This window comes from Natator depressus, chromosome 12, assembly GCF_965152275.1.
Source record: "Natator depressus isolate rNatDep1 chromosome 12, rNatDep2.hap1, whole genome shotgun sequence".
NCBI lineage: Eukaryota > Metazoa > Chordata > Testudines > Cheloniidae > Natator > Natator depressus.
Window position 1 is genome coordinate 38,606,711 of NC_134245.1, and position 16,873 is coordinate 38,623,583.

The 16,873-nt window shown below is 47.8% G+C and overlaps 1 protein-coding gene across 2 annotated transcripts in view; it reads left to right on the plus strand.

The window, feature by feature from the left end:
* The window catches only part of ZNF469 (zinc finger protein 469), a 117,651-nt gene that overhangs the window by 74,085 nt on the left and 26,693 nt on the right, over nucleotides 1-16,873 (plus strand). Inside the window, exon 3 of one of the 2 annotated variants that reach the window (XM_074968889.1) lies at nucleotides 15,858-15,928. The exons of the other annotated variant lie outside the window; for it this stretch is intronic. The gene's annotated coding sequence lies outside the window, so the exon portion shown is untranslated. The remainder of the gene's footprint in view (nucleotides 1-15,857; nucleotides 15,929-16,873) is intronic. 2 annotated transcript variants of the gene reach the window in all.

A 16,873-nucleotide genomic window follows, 5' to 3' on the forward strand; every position in this document is an offset into this window, starting at 1 on the left:
AGGTACCCATTTGAGGAAAGGCACAGGATCCTGTTTGCAGGGTATTTATGCAGGTCATTGGCCCTCTCCCTTAGGAAGCACCTAGTGGCTCCTGTACAATCTCCTCCTTACATTTCATCCCTTTATGAAGTTAAGGCTAAAGAGAGGACTCCATATTTAGACAGCTTTGGCTCCCTCTTCGGGAAGTCTGAATAAACAGCATCACACTCTGTCTGTGCATTTATTTGTACCACCACCTGGATTTGGTGTTGGAACTTAATGAGTAGAAGGGAGCGGTTGTGAGGGGAGCATCAAGTGTATGTTTGTATAGTTGAAATCGGAATGGTAAGTTCTGCAGGGGCCACTGGTTAGTTTTATCTCAGTCATTCTACTATTATACTTAATCAGGAAGGGATTTTTATTTTTTTTTTAAATCTACTTTTCTTTTACATAGAACCAAATTATAATCACTTTTAATTGAAAAAAAACCCTGATAATATTCTGAACCAAATTTCTGGGAGATTAATTAACAGTGCAATAAATCCCCAAAGGAAATGCTCATTAATCTTGCTTTCAGAAGCAAATTTCGGAAGAGAGCTGATTTAAAACATTGCTAATAATTAGAGGAAAGTTGACAACTGAACCCCCCACCCTGCCCCAAATCTGGCAAAAGTCTCCTCCTATCAGATCGTGACTTAAACTAGTTCACGCTAAAATAAGTGTCTTTGTCGCTGGTGGTGGAAATCTTATGATCAGAGAGGGAGAAGATGCAAGGCATCTTTGGCAGAAACTGTGCAACTAGATCTGGAACAAGACAGGGGACCTCAGGCTTATTTATTCCTGGGTGGCTCATCACGGGGGTCTGTGAGGGCCTAGGACAGCCCCCCTTTGGAGCAGGACTTTGGAACAAGCAAAGGAGAAACAATTGTCCCCCCAGATCAGGAGCCCTGCCTGGGCATGCTGGGAAGGGCTTTATAGGAGCGTGCTCTCCGCACGTTGCAGACGTCCAGCCCAGGTGGGTGCATTCCCTGTTGCCGCTAGTTCTGTACCAGGATACAGAATCTTACTGTGTTAATTAAAGATCCCTGCTGACCTAAGGCATGATGGGAGTTATAAGTACTTACTGAGACCCACTGCTGCCTTGTAAAGCACTGGTATTTCCACCTGACCCATGTCCATTCATCCTTTGGGCCCATATGTGGCTCTAGACAGCCCCACCAGGCAATCTGCATTAAATCAGCTACTTCCCTTTTTGGGGGGCATCAGTCGGCAGCGCACCAGTTACATGTGTCATTGGAGGAACCAGGACAGCTCTTTGTGTGTGGCTTGGGAAAGGGGCTTTGCACTGGTCTAGTCCATTGCCTGGTGATTGCAAAGTGGCAGCTCTCTTTCCCAAGCTGAGCCGGCTACTGTGTCAGTCCAGAAGCTTTGCATCAGTTATCTCTGCTGTCATGCTGGTCCAGCCATCTCCCAGCATCAGAGTATCACAGGCTGGTTTGATTTAATGGAAATGTTGCCATTTAAACAACGATGATATTGGAACTGGAAATCAACAACTTTGCTGTGATCACAGCGGTCTGAGCTATCTACCTACCCACCGATCCATCCAGCCATCATTATAGTACCGGGGCACCTTCCACTTAAAATCAATTTCAATAGCAAAATCTCCAGTGGACTTCATGGATCTCTGACACTTCTCCCTGTCTGGGGTCAAAACGCTGTTTTGCTTCGGCTTTGTCATTGCATTAATTTCTTCTACCTTTTTGTTGTTGGTCGAGGTTTTCAGGTAGAAGGGGCTGTCAGTGGAGGATGACGGTAGCATTTTAACTGAGCTGCCCGGACCATCTGGACTGAGCGTCCAAAGCACAGATTGATTTCTCTTACATCTGGTCTATTGTGTCCTAAGGAGTCTGGGATGAGCAAACTGCCCCCGGGTGCCAAAGGGCCATGCACAGCCAGAGAGAGCCACGTTTGCATCCTTTCTAACATGTCTCCAGCCGACATTGAAATGAAACTCCATTCAAAGCTTTGGACTGTATGAATCACAACGAGCCAATTAACTTCAGTCGGAGCTATGGCTGTATCTGTCCAAGGGCACAATTTGACCAAATTAATATGGAAAGAGTCTGATCTTTGTTACTCCAGCTCTTGATTTCCGTGGAGTTACTCTGGGTTTACATCGGGGGAAAGTGAGATAAGAATTTGTCCTTTGGCATTTGTGTGTGGTTGACACACTGTGGGCTAAACCATGCTGCCTGTTACACTGCATAAATCAAGAATAACTCAACCGATTTCAATAGAGTTGCTTTGTGGTTACTGCACCATGGTCTAAGTGTGAACAGGGTTTGCTCATGGGTCTTCATTTTAGTTTCCTATAGTGTGGTGTTTTAACCCAAATACACACTGCAGGGTGTTCCCCAGATATAAACTATTCGGATGGACATGAGTGAAAAACATGGACAAATCATTTTACTGCCATTTTCCTTTGCTCTGATTTAGCATCTTTCCCTGGTCAGTAGGACCCTGCTGGAACTTCCCTACTCTTCCTAACCCAGTAGTTCTCAGAGTAGCAGCCGTGTTAGTCTGTATTCGCAAAAAGAAAAGGAGTACTTGTGGCACCTTAGAGACTAACCAATTTCTCCTGCCTCTCTGTTTGATAGCAAACCAGAGCTTTGTCTTTGGGGCTGCGCAGGTGACCTGCATTAGGTTTCTCTGCTGGAGGCAGCTGGGTTTTTTCTCCTCTCTGCGTGGTGGTGATGTGGGATTTATTACTGTGGAAATGGGGTCAGGGCATTAGTGAGCCTGAAAGTAGACAAACATTCACAGTAGTGACATTGTCAGGGGAGCTTCAGATTGAGTCAGGAGTGGGGACATGCCATTTGAAGGATGCTAGAGCCAAACTGTTTCATCAACAGGGAGAGGAGGAAATGCTGTCTGCGGGTGACGGGCAAAGGAAGGGAGAGCCGTGGGCAAAAATGGTGTGATCCTACTCGCCGAAGTCCAGTGCAGAGCAAAGCACAAAGAATAGGAGCAGCTCCGTGTTTGTTTTCCTTGCTCATCAGTGAGTCTCCTCCTGCTGCTGTCGATCATTTATTATTATTATTGTGGTTGTAGAAAGTTACCGATCCAGGTTTGCAATCAGCGTGATAATCTCACAGCAAATTTCGGTTATTGTCCCGAGCAGCGCACCGGCTGGCTCTCCGAACTCCTCCAGAGCCAGCCCCAAAGCTGGTTTAGCCGGTCAGGCAGCATCAAGGTGATCTTACAGAGGCACAGAGCCAGCCACAAGACTTTTATGCCACTCTCCCCACCCAGCTGCTGGTAAAGCAAGGAAAAGGAGCCATGGCTGGGAGTCCATATGGCAGGCGGATCCTTGTCTCCGTTTCAGGCCTCCCGTGACTGTTATTCTGCAGCGCAGGAGGACTGGATCTGCACAGAGCAGCAGCAGGATCAGGGGAGGGCAAAAGTGAGCACCAAACCACTGTGTGCTCTCAGCACCGCCCAGAATAGGCTCTGGAGTAACTGGCTAAGCTACCCTCAGTCTCCTGAAGCAATTCTCCATTTCCTTTACTTCCCAAAGGCAAGGTGATATCATTCGTGTGCTGGCCTGTGCTGGGGTGATGCAGGGCTTCCCTGCCCCAGCAGGGTCGTGGGGCAAAATGCCTTCTAGAGATGCCCATTGTACGCTGGAGATGCACTCACGGTCATCCCTTAGGACGGTGTAACCTGCTTCTCTCTCGTCTCCTGGATAGTAAAAGCAGGAAGCTGGGCATTGCTACAAAGCAGGGCTTAAATTCAGCCGGAGCTGTCTGAAGCAGAGCTCTGGTAAATATTTTCAAACCCGCAGGAGTCCGTCCATCCCCAGCACTACCCACGAGGCTGAAGTCCCGAGCCCCAGGGCTCCGGGAAATACTCAGTGAGAATTTAAACCCTTCTGCCAAGGTTTATGACATTGCAGGGGGAGCCTGGGAAGTGGGGTAGGAGACATAGACTTAGTGAGGGCCAGGGACTGGTAAGGCCTGCAGTTGCAAAGTGGTGAGGGAGACGGGCTAATTAGCCAGGGAGGCAGCGCTGGAGGGCAGAATCAAGGTCCAATAGCTTTACTGGCCAAAACCAAACCAGTTCTGTCTGGCAAGCCCAGTAACTCTGAGCGGTATTTTCCATAGGGCTCTTCTGTAGGCTCCAAACCTGCATGGTGTTTCAGGTTTGCAATGCTTAAGCGCATGACTAGAGAGAGGCCTGAGAAAAGGATTCAGTGCTCTGGGAAATGTCCAGAAAGAGCAGTGTTTCAAACTCTTCTTACTGTTGTTGTTCGTTTATTTAGTTAGCTGTAGTGCTGAAGTGTCATGGCCCCTGGCTCTCGAACCCAGGTCTGCAGGGTTTATGGGACCAGCCACATTCCAACCCACCGCCTGGGACCAAGGAAGGCCAGTCCCAGTGTGAGGCTCCGCCCCTGAAGTCTGATTGGCGGGGCTCCAGAGCGGCTGATAGGCCTACTGGTCCTACTTAAGCCAGCAGCAGGCGCAGAGAGCTGACTGAACGACTGGGCTCTAGCCTGCTGTAAGCTGTGCGCCTCCTGCTCCAGGCATCTGACTTGTGGTTCCGGGCCACCAATGTGTTTCCTGCCTCTGACCTCCTGCTATCCTGACCCAGCCTGACTCCTGTCTCATGACTGTGGGCTCTGGCTCCGACTGCTAGGTCTTGCTGCCCATGACCCAGCCATGATGCTGGGAGACCCAGTCATGGACCATAACCCCATTGCGCGAGGTGTTATACAGACACAGCGAGCAAAGACAGTCCCTGAATGGGACAGAGCTCACAATCCAAGACAAGAGACAACCACTGGACACAGCCCAATGGCAGAGTACAAGGAAATGATGGTCTGCTACTGGTTGGCATGATGAGCTGTGGTCTCAGCAGGCCGCCCCACAAAAGGCCCTGCAAATATTAAAGGTACCTAGGGATGAAAGTGCCTCCCTCCATTTTGAAATACCCCACGTTCGACAATGGGTTGTGTTAACTGAGGGCTGGGTACCCCATTTTAAATGTGATGGTGCAATGGAGCTTTCACTTGGGGGTCCACATTCACTGCCTCCCACCTCTAGAACGAGGCACCAGTCCAACAAAAGGGGTGGCTGGGTGCAGAAATCAGCTGGCTCAATCTGCAACGGTGTTCCCTACCCCCAAGGCCGGGGGGGGGGCCCAGTTTGTTAATGGAAGCTTGAGAAATGTGCTTGTTCGTTGCAAGATCTCTGTACATCCGTGTCCCTACATGACCAGAACTTAAACTAAGAACAGAGGGGGAGGCAGCCTGGGACGGACCCAGACTCAGGCAGACAGAAGGAAGGAAATGTGATACTGGTCTGGGAATCATTCCACTGGTTTTTTTAGGCCAGGAGATAATCGGAGGGAAGCGTGTGTCAGAGCGGCATCGTATCTTGGGAAAGTGGGACAGCAGCTGATATGGCAACAAAAACAACAACAAAATAACCCAGTGCCGTATTCAGCCCCTTGGCTATTTCAGCTACAGCCCTCTTACCCCGCCCCCCTGTAGAATGGATTTGGTTTTGCTGTCAATAATATGGCAACACAAACAAATGACTTCACTTGGCATCACTATCAAACACTGTGGCTGCATCTCCTCCTTCACCTCGACATCAAAAAATGTAACAGCCTGCGTGAGTGAGGAGTTAGCTGCTGACCCGTGACCCTGCAGTGACTCACTTGAGAGCTGTATTTAGGTCAGCTAGTGTGTGTTGTTTTTCCACCATGATATTAAAGGGAAAGGTTTGGGAAAGGGAAGCTGCCTATGAAATCAAAGGGCTGAGTGTAGCTCCAGTCCTTACATTAAAGGAACAAGGGTTCCATGCTGCCCCGAAGTCTCATCCATTCACCCGGGTTGTCCTTATGATGATACTTAGGGGGTATGTTACCACAATCTGCCCTTCATGCTTGGATCATTATTCATTATTATTTGTATTAGCATAGTGCCTATGAGCCCTGGTCGTGAACCAGGACCTTGTTGTGCCAGGTGCTGGACAAACACAGTACCTGCCCCACATCAGTTACAAGCTAAGTAAAGGAAGAGAGACAACAAAATGGATACAGATAGACACAGTGGAGGAAACCACTAGAAGAGCTGATGTGATCTTGGGATGCATGAACGGGGGACTGGCAAGTAGCAGAGAGGTTACTTTACCTCTCTATCGGGCAGTGGTGCGACCGCTGCTGGAACTCTCCGTCGATTTCCTACAATTCATGAAGGATGTTGACAAATTGGAGAGGGTTCAGAGAAGAGTCATGAGGATAATAAAAGGACTGGAAAACCTGCCTTATCATGATAGACTCAAGGAGCTCAATCTATTTATCTTAGTGAAGAGAAGGTGAAGGGGTGACTTGATTTAGTTCGTGTTGGTCCTGCTTTGAGCAGGGGATTGGACTAGATGACCTCCTGAGGTCTCTTCCAGCCCTAATATTCTATGATTCCAGTGTATAAGTATGTACATGGGGGAATAATATTTAATAATGGGCTCTTCAGTCTAGCAGAGAAAGGTCTAACCCGATCCAGAGGCTGGAAGTTGAAGGTAGACAAATTCAGACTGGAAATAAGGTATACATTTTTAACGATGAAAGTAATTAACCATTGGAAGAATTTACCAAGGGTTGTGGTGGAGTCTCCATCGCTGGCAGTTTAATGAAGATGTGATGTTTTTCTAAAAGTTCTGCTTTAGGAATTATTTTGGGGTAGTTCTCTGGCCTGTGTTCTATAGGAGGTCAGACTAGATGATCATGATGGTCCCTTCTGGCCTGGGAATTTATGAAACAATGAGACACTATTGGTCAGTGTGACAGGCAGTGGTCTCAGCTGCCTAACTGTTGTCAAGTTTTTTTTGCCCACAGAGCCTAACTCAAAGCCCATTGAAGGCAATGGGATTCTTTCCCACTTATTTCAGTGGGTAGTGTTAAGAAGAAGCAACACCATAGTAATGATCTATAGAGACGTACATGCATACACAGTGACTGACTTCACAGAATCATAGGAGTGAGAGATGGGAAAGACCCATGTGGCCATCCAGTCTATCTCCCTGCTGGGGCACCATTGTTTCCCAGTGCACCTGTAACAGTGACAGACCCCGGTCATCAGCAGGCGGGATCAAACCTGGGACCTCTGGAGCTAAATGCATGAGCCTCTACACGTCAGCTAAAAGCTATGTGGCACTTTGCTAAGGCTGTAGAGCAGACTCATTAATCTCTCTCTCTAAGTGGCCTCGGTGCCACTAGATGGGACAAAACACCACACCCAGGAGGTGTGTGGGTTACACACCCCCAGTACACTTTCACTTCTACTACTGTCTCACCCAGTCTATAAATAAAAATCCAAAGCAGCGGGGCATCCATCCCCTCATTTGAGAGACTTTTCCACACATTCTGCATCTCCCTATCTGGAGTGAGTTCCTGATGTTCCTCATAAATATTCCCTTTCTTAATTTCATGCCATGCCTCCTAATTGTCTCTCCTCTTTGTGCCATACCAAATAATTGCTCCTCCTCGTGGTGTCATGGTCCCTTCAAATATCTGTAGACAGATGGCATGACCCACCTCCCCAAAGCCAGCCAAATCCGACCATATGATTTCATAGAATCATAGAACATTAGGGTTAGAATAACCAGAGGGTTATTTGCATGTATTTGCTTCCATGTCCAGAGTTTTGCAAGCGCAAAGAAACTAGAAGCCACTTTAGAAACTTTGGCCTGTTCCATTTAACTCCATTATGATAAAGAAACTTCTCAGATGAGACAGACCTGGATAGATTAAGAGACCTCACAGCATCAGCAATATTTAATGCCTCTCCAAAGCCCCAGTTCACCAAAGCATTTTAGCATGTGCTTAAGTCCATCTCTCTGCAGCAGAATGCTTAAGAATATGCTTATCTTTAAGCAAGTGCCTAAGTCTCATTGAAGTTTTGGGACTCATAAAGCTGTGAACCAAAAAAGCAAGTCAATGGGACTTAAGCAGAGATGTTTAACCGGACGATCAGCAGAAGAATCTGTTCTGCAAGTGTAAGGCATGGAACCGGCTTCCAAGTATAAATTCTGGGGGTTATTTTTAGGGACATTCATAGAAATACATAAAATACCTTTGTTCTTGCCAAACAATAGCATCCTTGTGTGATGTAGCAACCTGGTGAAAACTCTAGCAGGGTGGCGGGGGTTAGAATTCCTGGCTTTGTCCTGTAATATGAAGTAGGCAGTTCTTGGTTTGCCTTCGGCACTTGGGAAAATGCTTTGCTTGCTGGAGTGTGAGTGAGAGAGTTTAAAATGATGGCTCCTGCAAACAGAGGAAGCTGCTTATTATCCTCTACTATTGACACTGAGGGTCGCATGGCAGCAAACATGTCTAATTAGCCTGAATGAAGATCTGGTTCCACACCGCTTTCTAATTGCAGGTCATGGCAGCTGCTGCTGGGTGAGCTCACTGTACCCACAGCCAGTAGAAGCAGGTCAGGCAGGCTGTGTGGGGGCACACACGATCTAGAGAGAGACCTCAAAAGCTGGAGTGTTTCATTGCTAATCGAATTGCCTCTCAGCTGCCTGCAAGCATGTGTGACTTTAAATGGCAGGGCCCTATAACTGACTTTGGTTGTGAAAATATGCGACATTATCTGTAATATTCATGGCTCCACACAATGAGCCAATCTTTGTCTTTCAGTCAGGGAAACCTATCCAGCTTGGCTGAGGGAGTGGAGTCTAGTAGTTAGAGCAGGAGACTGGGCGCCAGGACTCCTGGGTTTTAGCCTCAGCTCTGGGGAGGAGGGCAGTCTGTTAGTTAACACAAGGGGACTAGGAGTCAGGACACCTGGGAACTAGGCCTCCCTTTACCACTGACTCACAAGATTGTGGGCAAGTCATGTCACGTCCCTGTACATCATTTCACCCACGTATCGAATGGGGATGTTGATGCATCCTGAACAGGCAGAAGGGTTAGGAGGCCTATGTCATTAATGAATGTAAAGCACTTTGAGATCCTCAGTTGAAACGGGGTCAGACCGTCCCCATAGTTGTCACCAAAACAGACTTGCCATCAGGAAGCCAAGAGATGGAGCTTCCGCTTTAATCCTATAATCATTGGAGATTGTAATTAAGAAGTTGTTTATTTTCTTTTTACAGTGCTACAGTGGAAAATGTACATCCCGGTTCTATACTGAGCTGCTTGTATATCGCTCTTGTGAACGGTGCTGACTCAGTGGCAAATCTGCTGCTTTGCGAACCCCAGAGGTTCCTCTGTCCCTCTCTGCCTGTTTTTTGTCCTTTGTAAACCATCGTTTTCATTAGGAAGCCTGCTCGCTGCCTTCTTGCCCCATGTTCCTTTTATCTCCGTTCTGTTAAATGATCTCAAATATGCGATATGATAAAGACAAACAAACACCCGTTCAATTTAGTTCGCCCTAATGCCAGACTCTACTTTTACCAAAGTAATTAAGATTAATGCAGTTGATAATTTGGGAAGCATTCTTAAATGTACCCTTCTGGCAGTATCTAACATATAATTTTACCTTAGAAGATTTATCGGAGCACTCAGGTAACAGATAGTTCCTTAGCAAACAGGAGCATTTAGCAGCAAAATGAACGATTAATATTTCTTAAATAAGTCATTTTTTATTACAATCCCACAAAGATGCTGCTGTCAATCCCAGGCCCTCTGATTCATGTAGGAGATTAAAACCACTGCAGGCTTGGGGGGTGTTTTAGAGTAATTTTTGTACAATTTTAAGTATATTTAATGCTGTTGAAAAGGTGCCAGATTGACAGCCCTGAAAGTGAAGTCTTCTGCTTATGCACTATAAAATGGACCCCAACCAGATCCTGGACCTGAACAACCCCAAACTTCAGGAGTGTTTGAAATCTGAATTCAGAATCAAATCGAGCCCCTCTCTTTATAATGGGACATCCCTGGATATGTCACTTCCCCAGCTCTGGGATGGGCCTAAATTCTGCTGCATGTTCCATCTCTAATCCACCAGACAGAGGCAGAAGCAGCACGAGTTTCCCACGTGCTCTCCTGCCGATTGTCATGCTCCTGGTCATTCAGTTTCCATGACCGATTCCAGCCAGCCAGCCAGCCAGCCATCTAGGGCCCATTGTAGCCCCCATCAGTAAAATATCTGAGCACCTCCCATGAGTAAAAACCAACAACAATATTCCTCTCTCCATTCCCTGCTGACAAGAAGCAGGCTTGGTCCTTCCATGTTGTTTTTCTATTGGGGCATATATGTAAGAACACCCATCAGGGCATTGCCTGCAGGAAAGCCTGGGTGTGGAGGTGGGTATCATTCCCAGGATCAGCGCAAAGAGCACTGGCAGTGATGACAGCTCTTGTGATATTGGCTTGTGTCCCACTAGCAAGTGAGACCCTCCCCCAAAATTGTCTTCCCTCCAGTTACTGCACTGTTCCTATGCTGTGCAGTCCAGTCTGCCTCCTTTCAGGAGCATCACATCTCTTCTAAATGTGATATTCGTCCACATGAATGTGTACTGGGGACTAAGCAAAATGTAGTGCCTCTGGAATGAGGAGATGCAACTGATGGCCACGTGCAGAACTCCATTCTCAAAGCCATGGACTGGAGTCATCCATCCCCAATGTGACTTCCATTGACTTCAAGGGAATTGGTATGAAGTTGATCTCTTCCACCTTGGCCAGTTAAAGTTAGTTCTCATCTTGTTTTGTGCCAGTCCATCCCAATGGTTCCTGGCCCGGCATATGCCCACTCGGCAGATTTCAAATCTATTTCTGATTGCTACCATGGGCAAGAAAGAATCTAAAAAACTGGCCATCTCCATCATCTTACTTATCGGCCAGATGGCCTATTTTTATTTCCTGGGAAAAATCTCAAATAAAGTTGGCTGACACTTGAGATATGACCAGAGTGAACGTCTGTGGCTGATTTTTCCCCAATGTCACAGTGCTTTGCATAGGATTTGCCTTCCCAAGTCACCTTGAGCAATGCAATCATTTTAAATTGGGCATCTGGATGGGTAACTTTTAGAGTTGGTGGGAGCCACATTCCATGTCTTCCTCCCATTTCCACCATTACCGACAACCTCCCTCTCGTTCCCTGAAAATCATGGCTTGTCCTAGAAAGTACGGCTAAAGCCACAATTTGGGCTCATTTTACCAGGCAGGTGCCTCTCTCACGAAGATTGCACGAGCTGGAGCGAGGAGCAAAGCTCAGAATGTTTGGATGATCACCCAAAAGTGCAAATTCTTCTCTCACCTGTCTCTGGACTACCCCAGTCTCTTGGAGTCGGAAACACACAAGCGCTAGAGCTAGGCCCAAGCGACAGAATAGAGATCCAGATTTCAGACACCCGATGGGCAAACATGTTCTCTCATAACAGTTACAGTTGAAGCTGAGCTTCCCTGTGGAAGCCTGATAAAGATAAATACCATGGGCAAAACCCAGATGTGGATCCAAATTTGGATTCCAAATGTGTCATAAGCCAGGACCATCACTAGCAAGAAGTGACCAACCCTCACTAGCAAGAATCCCCTGGGAACAGCCCTTCTGCTCCCAGGAGTGGTCAGAAGCAGCCCAAGCAAAAAACCAAACAAACCATGAAACGCCTTTTTCAGACCTCCTCAAATGGTTCTGTTCAAGCTTTAGGAGTGAGGCTCGACTTCATTGGTGTTATGTGCAGCCAATGAATCACCCATCCCTAGTACCGGTCAAAAGCAGCATGTTATTTCTATTCCTTCCCAGTGAGAGACGGGGTCCAATTTTAAGGCCTTTATCATTTATTTTCTCCTTCCCAGGTGATTTCCACAATGTACAATTGCTTACTAGTTCCCAGCCAGAGCTCAGCGCTGCCTGGCTTAGAGAACCTGTCTTGCTTTCTCAACTCAATCCGTTTTGGGTACATTACCAGACTGAGGTGCATGTCCCGCCCCCACCGGTGGTAATTTGGAAACTGTGCTAGTTACAGTCTATATCTACCTGGGGCTCTGAAGTGTTTCTCCCCCATCCATTGCACAGGGAGTGGGAGAGGGTAGTTTTGAAATATACTTTCCAAGAGAAGCCCTTTGCTTCTCTGCATGGAGGCAGGAGAAAGGATTTATCAAAGCTCTAATTGTTAAATGCTATCCTTGTTTTTTTTGGTCCCAGACTGGGCTTTCTCTGAACTCCACTTTCCAAAGGGTGATGCAGAGGCCAGGTGCTCCCATTCTGCTTTTTATTTATTTGACCAGGAAATGGATTAATGTCAGAAAGGGATTAAGAAATGTTTCTGGGTTTGACCATGCGATTATTAAACTTCTGGGAAACACAAATGCCTCTTATCTCTTTGCAGGAGAAATTTAGAGCTAGAGAAGTGTCATCAGTCTCTCAGGAATGATGATAATAATTTTATAAAACCACCTTGCCTTTTGAACGGCGGCTTTCTTCCCAACTAATTCCAAGGGGCTTTGCAAGCTAGTGTACACTGGAATTGCTTCATCCACCACTGAAATGCAGCCAGTTCTGGGGGTGGTATGTGGTGGCTGTTTAACAGCACGCAACAATGCAACCCTCCCATGCAAGACAGGAAATGAAGAATAAGCCTGTACAGAACTGAAATTAAAAAGGAATGTCAGTAGCTAGACTGGAATTACCCAAACGGGAATTTAGCCAGGACACCAGAGTTAACACCTCCACTCTTTTGAAACCTACCATTGGATCTTTACTGGGGATCTCGGTTTCAAGTCTCATCTAAAGACAGCATCTGCAGTAGCATAGTGCCTGCTGGCACTGTACCAGCCATTGACTTGGTACTGTCTTGGAAGTAGGCTGCTACCTATTGAATCACTAACTTCCTTCAGCAGCCTGGGTTCTTCTTTGTGGTCGTCTTCCATCCAAATACTGGCCAGGCCTGCTTAGCTTCTGAGGTCTGGTAAGATCACAGCATGAGAGAGTCTGGCTGCAAGATGACAGCCATATCTCCTCCACCATGCAAGGAGGATGGACTGGATGATCCGGAAGAGACCTCTTCCAACCCCAGTTTTTCTATGGGTCTCTGAATGATAGGAGCCCAGCTGCTGGAGGTGTTGTAATTCAGGGGTCTATGAAGTTGTGAACGCTAAACAGCCTTCAAGTGGTGGTTGTACTCTAATTTCTGGCCACAGTTAACAGTGGAACTCAGTAGTGACCGTACAGATGGGCCAGTCCTCTGTTGTTGGAGTTCCCACTGTTTTCAGTATAAGAAGTTTAGAAATAAAGGCCTGAGGGGTTGTTCTGAGGATTAAAGTTCTTCATTGCCCTGTGGGAGACTTGAATTCTATGACCAGCCCTGTCAACCAGCCCCCACGCAGTGGTGGTGGCTAGAATGTCGCTGCAGAAGAGCCCCAGGAAGGAATAACACACCTGGGAGTGAAGGAGAAATACTTGAGATGTGGGGCTCAAAAAGGATATTGCAAATGCCGTGCAGTAGATGTGAAGAGTGTCTGCACAGCTGGGGTCTGATCTCCCCACGAAGGGTGTGTGTGTGTGTGTGTGTGTGTGGTCTGATCTCCCCACGAAGGGTGTGTGTGTGTGTGCGAGTGTGTGGTCTGATCTCCCCATGAAGGGTGTGGGGGGGGGGTGTGAGCTCCAGCTGCATATGTCCACCAAGAGCTGAACCACCCGCCCTGTGGCACACTAAACTCACCAGCTAATGGAGAGCTGACATGGCTCAGGGAAATTCTTGAGCTCCAGCTGCGGGAGGACATGGGCCTGATCCGAGCTGTATTGAAAACTACTGGTTTGAAAAACCTCTTTGAAATCAGCTTTTTGCAGGAGTAGATCAGGAATATGGATCCCCCATGGCGGGAATCCTACAGCTGGGGCGAGGCTAGAAACAAGACGTAGTTGGTGTTTTATTTGAAAAAATAGCAAAACACAAGAAGGGAAACCTTCTCCCTTGTGCTGATTAAAGTCAACATGCAGCTTTTGGAGTTGAAGTTCTCCCCATCACACTGCATTGTCTTTGTATCTCTCTTTCCATCCCCGTAGGCACCCCTATATCTGTCTGTCCCCATACACACCCCTCTGTCCACCTCTCTATCCCCATTCACACCACTCTTCTGTCTACCTTTTCATCCCCATGTACACCACCCCTCTGTCCGTCTATCTATCGCCACCTACCAAAATAACAGTAACAATCTCTCTCACTTCTTTCCTTCCCAGCCTGTAGGAGAAACTGCTTGATTGATTTTCACAGGTTTGGGTTTTATGCTCGTGTGACTGGGGGGGGGGGTGTTGGTTGTTTGCAGAAGTTACCGAGGGAAAGCTCAGCTGAAGAAGTGAGTTTAGTGGACTTCAGCTGGCACGCGGAGTGGGTGCATGGCTGGCGGGATGATGCTGAATGGAGTCTAGTCTGAGTCGCAAACTAAGCTTCTTTCTCCCCAATCCAGAAGTAGCAGGGAGTTCTGGGAAGGCAGCAAACTTAGCCCCCTGAGATGGGGCTTCTCCTGACCCTCTCTGGAGTGGCGCCAGTGGACTCAGGAGGGAGTCACACATCCTGCCCTCCTTGTCTCCGATGTGAAACTGACGTGGGGCCTTCAAGAGGGGAAAGGAAAACTGAGGCTGCAGGCAGCTCTGATCTGGAGCTGGACTGTGGCGGGCTTTGGTTAACCCAGGTTGCTGAGAAGGCAGAATAACCCAGGGCAAGGTACTGGGCTGGGATGGCTCTGTTAAGGCTCTTTCTAACCCCAGGAAGGAGATAATTATGGAGAGTTTCTTAGCTTTTTAGGACCCTTGAAGTCAGGAACCATTCATCACACACTGTAAGATCTTGGATCCTGGAAAGGGAACCCCGGTGCCCACGGGTCAGCCTGCCCTACATTCATGTGTTGCTGTGCAACAGAAATGAGCAAACGGTCCTGTAAGAAGTTCTCCTTCAGGCTCCTTAGCACCCCTGCAACAGATTGGCTGCTGCTGTGGGAAAGATATGGTTTGGGCTTCTCTCCTCCCATCTCACTTTTAAGCCTTTATTCCATCTTGAACCTCACTTTTTCCTACCGAGTCTCCCTCTAGCTAGTCTCTTTCCAACCTCTTAGCAGCGATGCCCTGGGTTTTAATCCGTCGGGCCCTTCAACGATCACATTAGTCTCATAAAGAAAGAAGAGCTGTATTTTGAGCTCAGTACCAGGAATGTAAACCTGGAACAGCTCAACAGAGTTACTCCAAATTTACATCGACGCAGCTGAGATCAGAATCTGGCCTGTGGGATTTCTGCAACAATACCATCAACAGCATGGGAGCAGAGAATGGGAGACAGGACTCCTGGGTCCTATTCCTGCTTCTACCACTGCGATATGGAGCAAGCCCCTTTGCTTACCTGTGCCTCAGCTTCTCCACCTGTGGAACGGGGATCGTGCTCCCTGCCTATGGTGCCTCCGAGAGTGTTACAGGGATTAATTAGTTAACACTTGCCCAGTTAACGAGTTGCTTAGTTAACTAGTTAACGCTTTGAGAATATGCTATGTCAGTGCTGAGTATTGTTGTTGTTTGGCAAAGGTCCAACTAACGCCACAAAACTGAAAAGCTGCGTGAAAGGGCTTTAAGTTTTTACAGCCAGTGACTTGTTGGTAGCCCCTGGGAAAGTCCAGTGTCTCTGGCCCAGTACCCGGAGCTTGCACATGAAACCGGCTCACTTGAGTCATTCAGAGGCGGTGGTGGAGGCTGTCTGTACATTAGTCCTGTGGGAGCCCCCGCTCTCTGCCCGTCCAGCAGCACGGCGTACCTCGCCGCGGACGGAGAGCACTCCCTGCACGTCAAAGCCCGGCTCAGACGCCTGGAGGCTGTGATCCACTGTGCCGGCCGCCAAGCCAAACACACATTCCTGACATATTTTTCACTTTCTTTTCAGCCAAGACATTCACATTTCATGGGAGGTTAGACTGAGCCCCGGCAGTAGCTGAGCAACGGCAAGTTTCCAAGGTATGGCCAGCTGACAAGGCGGGATTTGGGGCTAGCTCTGCAATCCAGACATTCTGCTCTTTTTCCCCTGACAGGCTGCAGTGATGCCTCTCCTCCCTGCTCCCTCCTTGGGCTGGTTCCCTTTGCTTTCCAGGATACCCCAGCAAACAGACCCCCCCGCCAACCCCAGCACACCGCCTGCCCTCCCCTGCTGTTGACCTTTGTTGCCACTTTAAGTGGAGTCGCCAGCTCCCTCGTGGGCTTAGGAGTTTCACGCTAAGCTGCAGCCTCGCAAGAAGAGACAGAAACTTCGCACAGTCTCGGCTTTGAGAAAAGGCCAGTTGACAAGAGGAAGTGATTTTTCACAGCCCCAGCCAAAGACTTGGCTTCAGAGACTTCTATTTAACCTGCTGGAGTATCATTTAAATCTGTAAGCCTCTGGTTAAAGCGCCTTCTGTATATTCACAGTAGACAAAATAGAAGTGTTTTCATCACCACCCTCTTTCTCACGGAGCTCGTTTAAAACTAATAAACAAGGCCGGGGGGGTGACTCCAGCGGCTGCTTTTCTGACTGTAGCCCAATTCTTCCTGCACTCTTGTTGATACCCCTCTCCTTTCTCCGGAGGGATGCTAGTGGGTCCTGCTTCCCTGCATGCAGAGGAAAGCGCTCTGAGGCCTGCTGACAAACCATACAGCTTAGCTCATATTTTCGGCATTTGTCTTGCCCTCATCAGTAAATGGGATTGGCCTGAAAAACCCCACGGGATCTTTTTTTCATCCGCTCCCTCTATATATTCCTCATCTGGAGCAATTATGTGTTTTGTGGCTGGAGTTACCGAAAATGATCAGGTCATCCCTGGTGGCTAATCAGTTCTACATGCTCAGATAAGGGTAATTGAACTCAGGACGATTGTGTGTATTATGGTAGCACTTAGAGACCCTGACCGAGATCAGGGCCCCAGTGCA